Consider the following 13,354-nt stretch of genomic DNA (forward strand, 5'->3'; position numbering starts at 1 on the left):
TCCTCTAGCTTAACTCTCCACTCTTCAGGCTCTCTGCCTTTATTCCTGATGAAGGGCTTTTGCCCGAAACGTCGATTTTACTGCTCCTCGGATGCTGCCTGAACTGCTGTGCTCTTCCGGCACCACTAATCCAGAACATTAACACCATCACCCTGTTCCCTGACCAACATCTCTGTCTCAGACTTGCTGCAGTGTTCCAGTGAAGCTCAGCACAAGCTGGAAGAACAGTACCGGGCTTGAAGACCCTGCAGCCCTCTGGACTCAATATCGAGTTCAATAATTGTAGGGCCTGAAGTCCCCCATGTCCTAGCCGGCTACCATACTTGGCCTTGTTATCACATAGTTTGCCACTACACACTACCCATTGTTAATCACTGACAGTCTCCATTAACAGCTATTTACCCTCCAAGCCAGATCACTATCGACTCCTTTGTCTGTCCAACCATTCTCCTCTCACTTTGGGCTCTATTCCTACCTATTGTTTACTCCTTCCCTCTCCCCCAACCCTAACTTCTGCATATAAATCAACATCTTCCTAGCTACCATCAGCTCTGAGGAAGCGTCACTTGATTTAAATTGTAAATTTTGATTTTTCTGCACTGATGCTTCCAGACCTGCTGAGCTTTACCGGCAACTTCTCCTTTTGCAAGACATGCATTTGTTAACTTTGTGTGAATTTTTTGCTTAGTTACTTTACATAACTGATAGTTTTGACTGTGATAAAGCTCATCTGTGACAATAGAAGAGTTAAATATAATGCAGAAAGAGATAAAAGAAAATAAAAGCAAAATACCAGCCATGAAGCTGAACACCACATGCCTTTCTAATATTTTTCTTTTTGGTGGATCCATTATTCAATATCAGTCTGAGTCTATCAGCCCAAAGGGTTCGAAGGCACTTCACAGATTTTGTAGAGAGATGATTAATTGCAATTGACCCTTAATAGTGACTTCAGCATCCTGATTATGGTTAAAGGCACGGCAGTCATAACAAAAAGTGCTCACTGGATGAAGATCCATTAGTTTAAGTTATGCAATTAAGGTATCATGCAATAGAATGATAAGGAAGCTTTTGACCAAATACAGTGGTTAATCTATCTCAAATAGTTTATGGCAGATGCCCAAAATCCCATGAGGAAACTCCACTAGACAAAAGCTTTTGAAATCATGGATGGAACTTTGCTTTCTTAGACTAAGTGTGGAAGCGGTGGAAAGGTCAGGAAGGACTGCTGCCCATGGGTTATGTATGTTAGCTCACATACTTACTGTCTTCTTGGCTTATTCACGAGCAGGCAAACTGCCAAATTGTAGTGATAGATGGGCAGGAGGTTCTGTTTCTGCTAGGGTCTTACAGGTCCCAACTTCCTGATGCCGTATTGAAGAGGCACCCAGACAGCACTTCACCCTCAGCAAGCCAGGAGCATCACTCAGCTCCTGCTCGCCAGTCACATTCACCTCTGGAGAACCTCAAGAATTAGGCAGCACCACAATACTGTTCAGGCCAAGGTAATTTTGTTTGCCACAATCAAAATTACTTGGTCCCTTTAGGATCCTAAAAAACAACAATCGTGTCACCTCAGAACATTTTTTTCCTGTGAGAATGTCTCTATTTGCATAATCAGTTCTGACCTCACCTATGATGACTCTGTTATTTACTTTTGTTTAAAACCAGGACCTCTCCATAAACAAGAAACTGTGAGTGGAAATCAGTTTGATTTTTACTATAATTTTCTTTGTCATGCATTAGTGGAACAAAACAGTCCTTAAGGTACTCCGTTTCTACTATCTAGCCCTTTTATTAAGGGGTTAAAAACAATTTGAATAGTCTGCTGTGAATAAATCTAGCCAATTTCTACTCTGTGCAGTCAAAATGCACTGTTCCAAGCCAAACTTTGACAAGCTTCTTGAAGAATAATTGCTGCATTTATTTTAATATTTTTCCCCCAAAGGAGTAGCCAAATTCTTATCCTTGTTTCAAAGTCCTCTCATCTAATCTTTCAAAATATTGCCTAATACCTATTTAGTCTGTTCATAATATCAATAGAAAATGCCTCTGTCTGCAAATAAGTTAGAATGAACAATTCTTAGTAAACAAAAAATAGTTTTTTTTGTTGTGGACATTGTCAAAAAATGGTCAAAGTTAAACTTTCTCCTCAAGAAGAATCATGTCTTCAAAAATCAAAGTAATTGAGTTTCTGTTTGCTTGCATTATGTAATTTGCCCCAAATTAGCCAAACCATGCGTTGCAGATGTCAGAATTTCAGGTCTTACTTATATTCAGCACGAATCATATTTTTATCATCTTTCTCACAGCTATAGAAAATATTGTACTGGAAGCCAGTCATGCCCCACAAAACTGACCACAGCTCCCAAATGAATGAGTCACCATGGTGGGTTTTGCAGAATTCATCAATAGGCGTGTCTGACAAGTTTCTAGACAATCAGCAACTATGACAATCACTCGCTAACGAGTATGATTGGCCACCCCTGAAATTCCATGTCACTGGTCATGGGTTCTTCATGCCCTAATGCAAGTGATATGTCTGATCATAGAGCCACATCCCTGGTCACACATTTTGCAAGTATTTCTGGGAGATGGAAGTGGTCTTAGTCTTGAAGTCACTGGCATTCCTTTTTTCTGGTTCCTTTTCCATACATCCTCTTGCCTACGGGTGTTCTCAAAACAATTCTGCCCCTTCATACAGGAGTATCTTCCAAATTATTTTCTTCTCAATGGGGGTCTCACACACATTAACATCTATGTTGCATTTCTTACGTGAAGTCTTCAGGGAGTCTTTGATGTGCTTCTTTTGTCATTCTCTTATTCCAGTATCTTCCTTGGGCTGGGTGAAGTAGATTTGCTTTGGTGATCAGAACTCAGCCTAAGTATGTAGCCCGCCTACTAGTGTTGGCTTCGGATGAATGTAGCTTCGAAACTGGTGCTATTGGATTTTTCAAGGAGTCTGGTGTTTGTTTGCCCAGACTCCAGCTGATGCAGAGAATTAATCAAACAGCATCGATGTACTTCTCAAAGGCTTTGAGATGGTGTCTATATGTATACCAAATTTCAGAGCCAAATAAAAGAGTCGGAAGGATCACTACCAACACAAGGGCCTTGGTATCAGCACAGATGTCTCTTGTCCTTAGGTGTCTGAAGGTGGCGCATGCAGATTGCATATGATGTTGAATCCCCACATCAAGTAGGGGAAAGGTTCCATGTTTGGGAGGATTTCTGTGTTGAACTTAATGGAGGAATGAATCACAACTTGACCTGGGATGGGTAGGAAAAATGAGGACTGCAGATGTTGGAGATCAGAGTCAAAGAGCGTGGTGCTGGAAAGGCACAGACGGTCAGGCAGCATCTGAGGAGCAGGAGAATTGACATTTTGAGCAAAAGTCTTCCTGATGAAGGGCTTATGCTCGAAACGTCAATTCTCATGGTCCAGCTGTGCTTTTCTAGCACCACACAGGGATGGGTTGGTGAAGGACTTGAGTCTTCCTGAGGTGGAAGTAGAGAACAATTCTTTGGTATGCTTCCTGTAGGGGGTTAAATGAGACTTGAAGATTCTCTTCTAAGAACACGGAGATAACATCGTCATTCACATACTAAAGTTGGACAAGCAAGGCCAGTGTTGCTTTCTTCTTGGATTTCAATCGGTTGAGGTTGGCCTGGACAGCTGGCCTTTGACAGGGTCAGTATAGCACTTCCCAACTGAGTGAGTCACAAGCCTGGGTTAGATCAATGAAGGGCATTTGGAGTGGTTGGTGTTGTTCTGGCATTCCATTTGGAGTTACTGAGCACTGTACATAACACTGACTTTCAGGAGGGAACTTTTCAGGAAGAAACTGAAGCCAATGGAATGGTGAATGGTATTATTTAAAGTTTAAAATCATATTCAGTTCAGTAAGGCTGGGGCAGAATCTTGTGGAAGAGACTGATGTTCTGACTGTCAGCTGGACAGCTGGTACTTATTGCCCACTTAAAGGCTTCATTTGGTGGAAGGGCAGGGAAACCATCCATGAACCTTCCAATTACAGATTTAATTGAGGTGGCAGCAGGATGTGGGCTGAGACTCCACCCACCACTGCATATTAAATGCTTCCCATCACCAAATTCTTCCCTCAATTCTTCTATTGATTAAAGGTTCTTCTCTTGGTTACTCACAAGTGGTGGCATAGAAACATAAAAACTAGAAGCAGAAGTAAGGCATTTTGCCCATTCGTTATGATCTTGGCTGATCATCCAACCCAATATCCTGTTCTTGCTTTTCCTCCATATCCTTTGATCTGAAGCCCCAAGTGCTCTCTTCGATTCTTTTTCGAAATTGTATCAAGTTTTGACCTTGTTCATGTGGTAACAAATTCTATAGGGTCACCATTCTCTGGGTTTTGAAATTTCTCATCTCAATCTCATATGATTTACCCTGTTCGTACACTGTTACCCCAATTCTAGACATCCCTATTGAAAATGTTTCTTTTTTTGATAAATTCAAAAGTGCTTCGAAACCACATTGTGTTACCATTCTTAATAATACTAAGGGAAGTTTTAAAATGAAGATAGATAATATACTAGTTTTACATTTGTGGTTATGCAAATACGTTTTGAGTATAAATTTGAACCATAAATTCAATTCAATCGTGAGCACAATTTGTGCCTGGATTGCTACTTGTGCCATAAAGCAGAAATTCTACATGCCACAAGTGTATTCATTTTGATGTTGTAAAGCGAAAGTACTAATGTTGAGTAATTAAACTCTTTCTACATATCCACATGCATGCTAAAGTCAGTTCTCCTATAGATCTTTGTTATATTGCTCTCAAAAAACCTCTGGAGGAAGTATATTCATACAAAACAGACTCAAAAGAACCAAGATTGCTATATTTGGCTAAACATGTCCCATTGTTAATATCCAATGGATCAAAATTAAGAATGTCAGAATTTTCTGATTTATGACAATTAGCAATGTTTAATGAAAGATAACCATCCTATGACATCTTTAGTTTGGATTTTGGTTGACTTTGATCTTTCTTTACATGAGTAAATCATTGGAATCATTTCAAAGGAAACATTACAAAATGTAATTAATTTCCCTTGAAGGAGTACATTTGTACATCATGACTGCATATCACACTAGTGAGTGGATAATCATGCAAATTCATTGACCTGGATTTTGTGGTCAGCAGCAACTGAGCCCGCTTTCATTACACTTATAGCTGTCTACAGATGTTTTGCATGCTTTTGTGCAGCAATTTATTATCTTTCGGAGTCTGATATACTGTGTCATCTTCTGCAAGAGATCTAGGAATTGTGTGAACAGAGCAAGCAGCAGCATGTCCCTTCAACTAATCAGATTGAAGTATCCTTCCTGAAAAATCCTCCTAAACCCGGAAGTATGGGTTGGAACAATTAATTCAACATACTAAGTAAGGAAAGCAAAGTAAGAAATGACTAAAGAGAGAGACAGAAATAAAAGTGAAGCAAATATGTTCCTTTCGCATTTCCAATAATGATTAAAAACTATAGGAGTAAGACTTCACACTTGTAAAGATCTATGTTCAGGGTTAGGCTATTTCTCTGAAACTAAGGCATTTAAAAATAAATCATGAAATGAGGGAGTCACTTGCAAGGCTAGTATTTGTTTTACAAACCTAAATGCCCTTTGAACAGAGTGACTGGTTGGTTATTTCAGAGGGTAGTTAAGAGTGAACCACATAGCTGTGAACCTGGAGTCACATATTGACAATACTGATTAAGAATGGCAATTGCTTTTTCCTACAGAACTTCAGAGAACAAGATGGGTTTTAAACAATTTATGATAGTGTCCTGGTCACCAATTCACACTATTATCACACCATTAAGAATTTACTCACAATTGAATGCACTACCCCTTCCCTTTCCTAGCAGGTTTATTGTAAGTAGTACAATTTCATTTCCTGCATTTGGGTGAATGCCAAGTCTTCCAGTGAAGTACCAATGTACTGAAGCTTGTGGAAGAGCTGCAATTCAGAGACAGCAACTTTCTGACTTCAGGATCAAATTGCTCATGTGTGGATGCTAAAAGTTGATGTCCAAAATACTCCTTAATAGAGGTGAGTGATGATAGTCTTACAGTGATTCTTACCACAAGTTCTGCACCATTATATGCGCCTAAGACTAATGTGTATGAGTTCTGACTACAACGAACTCCAGTCACTCATCCTTCTCATTGATCAGCATTTCAAGATGAAAGTGATAAAGGCATCACTGTGATTGGAATAAATTGAAAGTATACCACAATGTGTTATTGCTTCTGTCAAATCACACTAACAACATATCTATCAACATAAAAGCCATCACTGTCGTAACCATTAACTCTAAACTGCATTACTACAATTCCTACTAAACACATTTAAAACTAATGATGATAAGTGTAAAAAATGGAAACCTAATCTAATTTATCAATGATAGGTGAGAATATACAATTCCAGGAATACATGTTTTAATAAATTGTTCTGTATATGAGAAATTAATTTGCCAATCCAAATTATGCAGGCAATTCCATTGCTTCAAACAGTATTTTAATACACTGTATGATTAATGTGTAAAATTCAAATAGTTCAAATTGTGCTTTGAAAATTTTGTCACGCATTTGTAATGCTCTAGAGAGTTGATTTCTTGACCCTTCAACCTGTGCTTTTCAAAGGATGATTATTATTTGTATGTAAACTGCTATTCTTATAATTAAGAAATTAGTTTTAAAAAAACAACCTTTCAAGTAACTACATTTCCAAATAATTGACTGACTTCCAAATGTATAACTTTTGTACCCTTTATGCAACGAAGTTCACTGTGGAGTCAAGGTATTTTCATGTAAAAGTATCATATTGATATCATGCACATCGAAACATTTACTGCTTTGTCTTCAGTTTCAGAACCGATAACGTTAGTGCCTGTGAAGTAGAAATGCATTCCAAGCTAGCTTTGGCATTTAATCTTCACCTCTGCTTGTCACGTTGAGTTCATAGGGGTTTACTAATGTGACAATGCAGTGTAATCGCACAACACCCCTCCACCTACTCTGTCTCAGCTGGATTTTAAAATCAGAATCTTCAGCAATGCAAACATTGCAGACTTTGGACTATATTTGAGCAATTCCTTGAGGAAGCTTCACAATGTGATTTATGTTACAACTCTCAGCTTTAGTAAAACTCTGTGCAAATTCAAAGATAGTTTTCTTTGTTCATCCTGTACACTTTGGTCAATAATGACTTATTGTTACTCATTACTGTTATTCTGATATCAAATACAAAAGTTGACCAGTATGTCAAGAATTTAGAAGAAATATTAACATCAGATATTCAGACAATATATCATGAAATATCATATAGACCCTGTTTGGTCTATTCTATAGTGAAAAGCATATTCAAAAATATTAACCACTAAATGGTGATAATTTACTGAATAAAAGTAAAAATGTCTCTGTCAAACATATTCAAGCCACGAACTGTTGCACAATACCAACTGGTTCACTCCAGCAAACAGGAGAGGATTAGCTCATCCTTCAGCTTCAAAACAATGGACCTTGTACCTATAGCAGACAGTACAGCAATTGTTCTTCAGTGCAACCCTTTTGTTCTGAGAAACAAGACCAGTGTCAGATGTATTGATATTTCCCACGCCCAGTCTGGAATCAGTTCCCTGCAAATGGTTGTCTCCTGACAGGACAAATCAAACAGACACTGCTGCCAAGGACAACACCATTCACACACTGGCCAGTTTTCACAACACTGACACTTTCCAAAAAGATTTGGGAATATTTTGATATTCTCTTGAGCCCAATCAATGTTCTCAGACCAACCTTTATCATTTGGGTTTTGTTTTTGACACAGACATAAAATGAACTGCAGTAATTCAACTAGCTATGCCCCAAAGCTTTAAAACTCTGGCATGATCTATATGATATGATTCTTTGTATGAACTTCATTTTTTGTTGTATGCACCAGGCGCAGAACATTTTAAATCATAGTAAAACCTGAAGCATAACTGTGTCTATGATTCTAAATGCAAAGTTTTCTTATCGTTCTAAGTAGCTTTTGCACAGCATTCTTGCAAAGTAACTATCTCTGTACAAGAGGTTCATGTTAATCAAAGTAAAGTACACATGTTGCTCATGCATGGGAGTGTACCAAAGAGTCCTTTCTCTAGTCTTGTATAAACACAGAGTTGCTATACTATATCAGAGCATGACACTTACCATATGTCTGTGATAATTTTCCAACATGGCTTTATAATATTTATACATTAAGCTCCAAGATTGTAAATATTTACATTACTCCAAATTCTAATATTTTTAAAATACAAAAGTGTATTTAGGCAGAAGTAGGATATCTTGTTTAGGATATGCAACACATTGAACCCATACAATTAACAATATCCAAAATATATTGGATTGTAATGTTACAGCCAGGTGACAGGGCGGAATAGCTTTCCTCTTCATCCACTCTTTGTTTGGCCACAACAATTCTTTTGTCAAAAATATGTTTACCAATTCAATGAATGTTTAACTCTTGATGTGGTTTTAATGTAAAAATCACACAAAGACTTTGAATTTTTAATAAAACGAATATAATGTATTGTAGTTAATCTGTTCTAAGTAAAATAAAAAGTGACTTTTACCCACAGACACAAATAGATTACAGAATAAGAGGATAAATTAAACAAGTTAAAGTGCAGAAAGAAAATTTAAAGGACTAAATAAATTTTGAGATTTGATGATTTGGCTGGCTTCTTGCTGATCACTGAACCCTCTGGACTTGGGGTCAAGATGGTACTGATGCTAACAGATGAATTATCTTTTCTTCAGCAGAAAGCAGCTGCTAGGTTGAGTTTTTACTCTTTGCCTTCGCTTCATGGAATATCAAATAGCATTTAAAGCTGAAATCTTACAAGTTGTATGGAGAGAGAAAAGAAGGGGAACCTACTCAGTGTCTTGCTTCTTTAGCATCCATTTGCTTATGTCATGATCTCCAGTTTAAAAGGGTGCTTGAAGGCAGGAGGAATTAGTTGGATTGTCATATAGCCTTTCTCTATCTCAAGTCAATGATCCAAATATGGTCATGACTAGTGGAGTCTAGAATAGAGTGGTGCTGGAAAAGCACAGCAGGTCAGGCAGCATCCGAGGAGCAGGAAAATTGCCCTTCATCAAGACGGTTTTTGCCTGAAACATTGATTTTCCTGCTCCTCGGATGCTGCTTGACCTGCTGTGCTTTTCCACCACCACTCTAATCTAGATTCTGATTTCCAGAATCTGGAGTCCTCGCTTTTGCCCTCATGACTAGTGGATTTCAGTTGCCTGTCTTAAATGGGTAAATAATCATTTCAAAGCCAGAGTCCCATTGCCAAGTATTGTATTTAATGCTTTGTCCCTCCCACTTGAGTATCCAGCCAAGTGTTGAAATGTTTCGCGAAGGGGCTATAAGATGGTCCCATACATTCTTCAAGGTAATTGCTCTTGGTGAGGCTTTTCAAATTGGTTGTCTCTGTTTTAATAAACTGAAATGTAGAAAGTTTAGTGGTACAAATGTTCAGCCATTTTTGAGACTGTGACTTCAACTGAATTGAAAGAAGCTGAGTCCTTTGTTTTTAAATACATGGTTTCCAATCAGTAAATTCATTAAGTTGTTTCTTATAAAGCATGGCTTCACACTAGCAAAAACAATTGAACAATTGAACAACTGAAGTAATTTTTAATCCAAACTGAATACAAGTTAGAAAAAAGGCTTGTACAAAATCATTTTAGAAAGAACGAAGGAGCTAAAAGGGCACGGAATTGAGTGTCAGGAGGGCAGAGAAATGCTAAATCAGGTGGCTGTCCTGGTTCAGTGGTAGTGTCTTACTTTTAAGGCAGAAAGTTGGGAGTTTCTTCCTCGTCCCAGAGCACTTCAGCATATAATTGCAGTTGGTATTTCAATGCAGTACTGAGGGTGGGCAATAATGCCAAAGATGCTTCACAGAATCCTTACAGTGTGGAAACAGGCCACTTGGCCCATCAAAATCACACCTACCCTTTGAAGACCATCCATCCCAGACCCACTCTATTCCTGTAATCCTACATATCCTATGGCTAATCACCTAACCTACATATCACTAGATACTATGGACAATTTAGCAGGGCCAATCCACTTAACTTGCACATCTTTGGACTGTGGCAGCACAGTGGCACAGTGGTTAGCACTGCTGCCTCACAGCGTCAGAGACCCAGGTTACCGTAAGTAATCTAATCTGTGGGAAGAAACTGAATATAAAAGTATTATGTTTTATTTGCTGAACAGAGAGTCCGAGTTGTGATAATTCTCTCCATATCCAGATTATCTGACCATTGATTTCATTGTTGCTTGCAGGAGCTGCCTTTGTCCAAATTGGTTGCTGTTTCCTACAATAATACAATGGCTGAATGCCCTAATTGTTCCTGGTATGAAAATTATTTGGAATTTTCAAAGGTTTCCAAATGCAAGTTAGTTTTGAACCAAGAAATAGTAATTAATTGACAGTCATCTTGGATTTTAACACCTCATATTCTGAGGGAGAAGGAAATATTGAGGACAGAAAAATACTCCAGTTTTAAAGTTCTTAAAAAAAAACAAATGTGCCCATTGCCAAATTTTGAGTTCAGCACACGAGATACATGAAACAGAACTTGCAGCACAGAGTATTCAGAAGAAGGAAGAAAATTTTACAGGAGACATGGTCATAACAATAGTCATAAGGCAGAGAAGGTAAGGTAAAGGCAAGAAAAAAATTAGCATTTAATAAAATGTTGGGAGTTATGTTGCTTCATGTTACATTGCATGGCATATTGTTTGATGTATATTTCAGTCATACATCATGCAAGACAAAGTGTTTTGTTCACTCTTATAGAATGGAGTCAACCCACAACACACAAATTGTACGTGGTAAGTGTTGGTCATTTTTAACAAGTATTCATGGGCCCAGTTCTTTCAAATACCATGAAATTCACTTATCATCTATACTTACCTTTTTGTCGCTATCTACCCATTCTTTGCTTCAGAAAAAAACAACTCAATGCAGGCAATAACTCTTAACTAAACAAGTTAAATCCTTTGGTTTACAAAATTATTTTTACTGAAAAGAATTGAATGCACTAATTAAGCAACTTGAATGAAAAGAAATAAAACATACTGCAACATTTGAAATGTGCACACTATTATTGAAACTTGCTACCCAAATGGTTCGTGCATTGCTAATATTGAGAACTGCAATTTAAGTTGTGGATTCAAAGCCGTGACATTGTTTAAATTATTAGTAAAACATGTCGCTCATTGAAAAGCAGAGGTACACCATGTCTGTATAAAATATCTTAAGGATAATCATTATTACCTGTTTTTCCATTTTAAAACTCTGTTATTCCAGGATACTACTGTAAATTTCAATCACAAGCTAGGAATTGTATCCAGCACCAGTAGACTGTATTGAGTTGTCACTCTGAGGTCTTGCAAATTCTGTAATAATTTAAAGGCTTTTTTCTGCACTGAATGCACTTTTTATATGTAAGATCCTGAAATGCAAAATATATATATATCGATTCTTGACATTATAGGGAAAATGTAATATTTCTTTTTTAGTGATTCCAGTATTTATTCAGTCTTTACTGATTTCTCAATTTTGTACTAATAGAATTACTACAGTGTGCAATCAGGCCATTTGGCCCAAAACTCCAAAGAGTAACCTATCCTGACCCATTCCCCTAACCTATTACTCTATATTTACCTAACCTACCCACCCCTGAACATAATGAGCAATTTAGCATGGTCAATTATTTGGATTGTGAAAGGAAACCCACACAGACATGGGGAGAATGTGCAAACTCCACACAGACAGTTGCCCAAAGCTGGAATCAAACCTGGGTCCCTGGCAGTGTGAGGCAGTAGTGTTAACCACTGAGCCACCATGTCACTAAATGTAAAATTAACAGCTCCTGTAAACTAAATTAGACATGATATACAACACATTCATTCTCCCTTTGTTTACAGTATTGCAGATACCTGAATAATTTAGGCATTGTGCAAATGATGCTGAACATCGGTGGACTGACAAATAAACACATGTACTTGTTCCTCCTGCATTACGAGGGAAGGTTACATTGTTAATGATCTATGAACTGTTCCCATTTCATCAGCGTGATATTACTAAATCTTGCTTCTTTCTTTTGACAGACAGATATTCAAAGTAACCAACATAATTTTTTTAGGTTCACAGTGTATTTATGCATCAGGCACTATTTTATCTTCTCTAACTAGTGAGTTTTGTAAATTTGTCAAATTCTGCTACAGGATTGAAAACAATAACTTAGTTTTTGTGTTAGTAATTGATGTGAACCTATTACATAGCAATGTTAGTTTGAGCAAATATTCTACATAGTCAATGAATTACTGAGGAGAAGTTGAAGATCGTTAGTTTAGTTCCTGCAAAGATGCTGTAATTTAACACTTAACCTTTACTCTTTTATTGTTGTTTAGGTATTTGGCAATGGTACTGAAGCCTCAATCCATGAGAAAACTAAAAAGTTGATATAATCCAACAACTATTTTAATTTACATTAATGTCAACAATAAGTTGAATCCTTTTCACCTGCTGATACTTTAGATGACTGTCAGCTAAAGCACATTAATTACCTCTGACAGCATATTTGAAGTGTAAATGCTGAAGCAAATTGATTATACACTGGAAAATTCTACTTACTTCTCAAAGAGAATGTCTCTTGACACCTCCATAAAATTCAGTACACATATGAAAAATGTTCATGCACAGTACCCTTGCCAGTATCATCAGTGACATCATTCATCTTTGTTGGCTCCTTTATATTGTGCTTATTTGGGTATCACCAAGTTTTTTTTTACTGGCAGGCCATTTAACATAGCCTACGTGTGCAGAACTTCCTTCCTTTCCAATGTGAACCCTTCAAGGGTGTTGGGAGACATAGCCTTTCTTAAAAGTATGTGTCTTCATGAAAATATGTTTGTCATTGTTTTCCCTAATTCCTTTGCAAGTGTATCAAAAAATGGCGGAAAGAATATCAATCCATGCCTCCTTCATAACATCACTAGTAATGTCAGAGAAGGGTATAATTTGGACCAAGGGTGCGGAGACAGATTGGGTCTGGTGTGAGGGAAGGGGAGATAGGATAATAAGGAGGTTGTCGGGTCCAGAGCAGGGGAAGGAGGGTCAGGTTCGGAGGAAGAGAAGGATGGAGTGGGTCTGGAGCCGGAAGAGGTTTGTCAGGTCTAGAGTGGAAAAGGGCAGTTGGAAACCTTGTAAACAGTACAATTCACCTCATTAAGATTCAGCTTCCCATCTT

The 13,354-nt window shown here is 37.7% G+C and overlaps 1 protein-coding gene across 2 annotated transcripts in view; it reads right to left on the reverse strand.

Moving 5' to 3' along the window:
- The window catches only part of LOC122563226 (leucine-rich repeat-containing G-protein coupled receptor 6), a 255,999-nt gene that overhangs the window by 176,946 nt on the left and 65,699 nt on the right, over window positions 1-13,354 (reverse strand). The window contains exon 1 of one of the 2 annotated variants that reach the window (XM_043716819.1): window positions 794-864. The exons of the other annotated variant lie outside the window; for it this stretch is intronic. The gene's annotated coding sequence lies outside the window, so the exon portion shown is untranslated. Of the gene's footprint in view, window positions 1-793; window positions 865-13,354 lie in introns of those variants that run through there. 2 annotated transcript variants of the gene reach the window in all.

This window comes from Chiloscyllium plagiosum, chromosome 26 (assembly GCF_004010195.1).
Source record: "Chiloscyllium plagiosum isolate BGI_BamShark_2017 chromosome 26, ASM401019v2, whole genome shotgun sequence".
NCBI classification, from domain to species: Eukaryota; Metazoa; Chordata; class Chondrichthyes; order Orectolobiformes; family Hemiscylliidae; genus Chiloscyllium; species Chiloscyllium plagiosum.